This window comes from Cynocephalus volans, chromosome X (assembly GCF_027409185.1).
Source record: "Cynocephalus volans isolate mCynVol1 chromosome X, mCynVol1.pri, whole genome shotgun sequence".
Lineage (NCBI taxonomy): Eukaryota > Metazoa > Chordata > Mammalia > Dermoptera > Cynocephalidae > Cynocephalus > Cynocephalus volans.
In genome coordinates this window covers 147,183,290-147,186,494 of record NC_084478.1, presented here as the reverse complement: position 1 = coordinate 147,186,494, position 3,205 = coordinate 147,183,290, and the positions used below count along the sequence as shown (strand labels likewise).

At 45.1% G+C, this 3,205-nt stretch overlaps 1 pseudogene; it reads left to right on the top strand.

The window, feature by feature from the left end:
• The first annotated feature begins 2,018 nt into the window (after positions 1 to 2,018).
• On the top strand, positions 2,019 to 2,625 carry LOC134366643 (hepatoma-derived growth factor-related protein 3-like; annotated as a pseudogene).
• Positions 2,626 to 3,205: the final 580 nt, after the last annotated feature.

Below are 3,205 nucleotides of genomic sequence, written 5' to 3'. Positions count from 1 at the left end.
CTGGGGTGGCAGGGGCCAAGTGGCAGCACTCAACCGAGAAAGGCAAGGTGGACAGCAGAGGCAAAGCAATAATCAGAACAGACTGACTCGTATAGAGATCTATGGCATTGGCCAGTTAGTTACTCATGGTGTTCCTATAAGTCAAATAGACAGGAACCCTACTAAATTCCTAATTGATCTGCATAAGCAGAAAACTTCTAGGTCAAGTGAACAAAAGTCTAACTCTAATCATAAAAAGAGAGTCACAGTCCCTCAATCAGTTCCCAGACTTGAGCCAGTTTACAGACCCAGAACCCCTTGAATGAAGGGGTGGCCAGGTCCCCTTGAGGAAGTGCCCTGGTACACTACCAAAAATTTATACTATTAATCTTTTCCCCATCCTTCCCCAAGGAGACCTGCAGCCTTTTACCAGAGTAACTGTATATTGGGGAAAGGGAAATAATCAGAACTTTCAGGGACTACTAAACACTGGATCTGAATTGACATTGATTCCAGAACACCCAAAACATCACAGTAGCCCTCCAGTTAGAATAGGGGCCTACAGGATGGGCTTCCAGTCAAGATGGGGGAGTGGACGGTTCCTAGCATCACTCTCTCCCACAAATCAAACCACTTGCAACTATTAAATAATAACAACAGGAGGCCCAAGAGCCGTGCCTAACAGGCAGGAGCCACACACCACAGTACCCCGAGCCCAGGCCAGTCCCCACCACACAGAGAGGCCCAAGAGCTGCCGGGTCCACATGCCCCAAGTCAGCTGCGCCAGAACAGGAAGGTGCCGCAGGACCCCCAGTCCAGGCCAGTCCGTGCCGCCCAGAGAGGCCCAAGAGCTGCTGGGCCCACACGCCCCAAGCCAGCCATGCCAGAACAGGCAGGCACTGTGGGACCCCCAGCCCAGGCTAGTTCCTGCTGCCCAGAATTAGCAGTCCCTTCAGGACGCAGACCAGACATCAGGGTGGAAGGAGTGGACCATGATACCCCCTGCCACAATGACTAAACACCAAACAAAAGACACCACAAATATGAAAAGTCAAAAAAGTACACCACCAGCAAAGGAAAATAACAACTCTCAAGCTCTAGATCCTATAGAACAGGAAATCCTCGAAATGACTGACAAGGAATTTAAAGCAACAATTCTAAGGAAACTAAATGAGATACAAGAAAACTCAATTAGACAACACAATGAAATGAGAAAAAATATACAGGATCTGAAAGGAGAAAGGTACAAAGAAATCAATACCCTGACAAAGAATCTAGCAGGGCTTGTGGAGCTGAAGGATTCATTCAACCAAATAAAAAACACAGCAGAGTGTAACCAGCAAACTTGAATAAGCAGAAGAGAGAATTTCTGATCTTGAAGACAGGCTGCTTAAATTAGCACAGGCAAACCAGAAAAAAGAAAAAAAAATTTTTTTTAACTGAAGAAAATCTAAGAGAGATAACAGACAACCTTAAGCATTTAAATATCTGAATCATGGGTATTCCAGAAGGGGAGGAAAAAGGAAATGGAACTGAAAATATATTCAATGAAATAACAGCAGAAAACTTCTCAGATATAGGGAAAGTCACAGGTCTTCAGATTCAGGGTCCCCAAGATCCCTAAACATATTCAAACCCAAAAAGGTCCTCTCTAAGACATGTTATGGTCAAACTGGCAAAGCTCAAAAACAAAGAGAGAATCTTAAAAGCTGCAAGAAAGAAGCGGCAAGTCACCTATAAGGAAGCCCCAATCTAACATCAGACTTTTCATCAGAAACCTTAAGAGCCAGAAAATAATAGGATGATAAATTCAAAACACTAAAGGACAAAAATTACCAGCCAAGGGTGCCCCCCGCCCACCCCTCACCTCAACCGCTGCCTCGCCGCTCCCCCTCGTCAGAGCAGCCACTTGTCTGCCTGCCCGCCCAGCTTGAGGCCCGCAGGGAGCACGGCGCAGTCCGTCGGCCCACGGGAGGAGCGATGGCCTCCCAGCATCTCTGCAGCAACCAAGGACGACCAAGAGAAGAGGAACAGCCGGGATGGCGCGTCCGTGGCCCTGCGAGTACAAAGCGGGTGAACTGGTCTTGGCCAAGATGAAGTGCTACCGGCACTGGCCAGCCCGTATTGATAACTCCCAGAAGGAGCTGTGAAGCCTCCAGCAAACAAGTGCCCTATCTTCTTTTTTGGCACCCGTGGAACTGCATTTCTAGGTCCTAAAGACCTTTTTCCATATAAGGAATACAAACACAAGTTTGGAAAGTCAAACAAATGAAAGAGACCTAATGAAGGATTATTGGGAAATAGAAAATAACCCAGGAGTAAAGTTTACTGGATGCCAGGCAATTCAGCAACAGAGCTCTTCAGAAACTGAGGGAGAGGTGGAAATACTGCAGATGCAAGCAGCGAGGAAGAAGATGATAGAGGAGAAGATGGAAAAGGCAAAAGAAAGAATGAAAAAGAAGGCTGAAAATGGAAAAAACCATACACTTCAAAGAAATCCTCTAAACAGTCCCGGAAATCTCCAGGAAATGAAGATGACACCGACTGCAAAGAAGAGCAAAACAAAAGTAGCTCTGAAGGTGGAGATTCCAGCAATCACACAAGAAACACACTTCAGACCCGCAGAAAACCAGTGAAGCGACCTAACTACGATAATGAATGCTGCATATTAAGAGAAACTACAAGAAGCTTACATGTTTGGTTGTCTAATATTCTTGGATTTGGTATGAACCAACACATAGTCCTCGCTGTCATTGACAGAACCCCCATTTGTATGTACACTACTCACATTCCTCTCTGTTGTGTTTGGGGGGAAAACATTTTAGCCTTTTTAAAAGTTATTGATTTAATTTCATGTTATTTGGTTGCATGACGTTGCCCTTAACCACTAAGGATTATCAAGACTTTTTCACAGACTTATACATGTCTAGGGTCCTTTCATTAAGGCAGTTATGGTCATCATTTTCGTGCCTTTACCCAACATCAGCAACACCCAATGTTGGAGCAGCCAGATGTACACAGCAAACACTATTCGATCTAAAGAAAGAGACACTAACACCATAATAGTAGGGGACCTGAACACCCCACTCTCATCATTGGACAGATCATCTAGGCAAAAAATCAATAGAGAAACACAAGATCTAAACAATGTTTTTGATGGAGTTTGGATGTGTTGTCCCCTCCAAAACTCATATGGAAATTTGATCCCCAATGTGGCAGTGGTGGA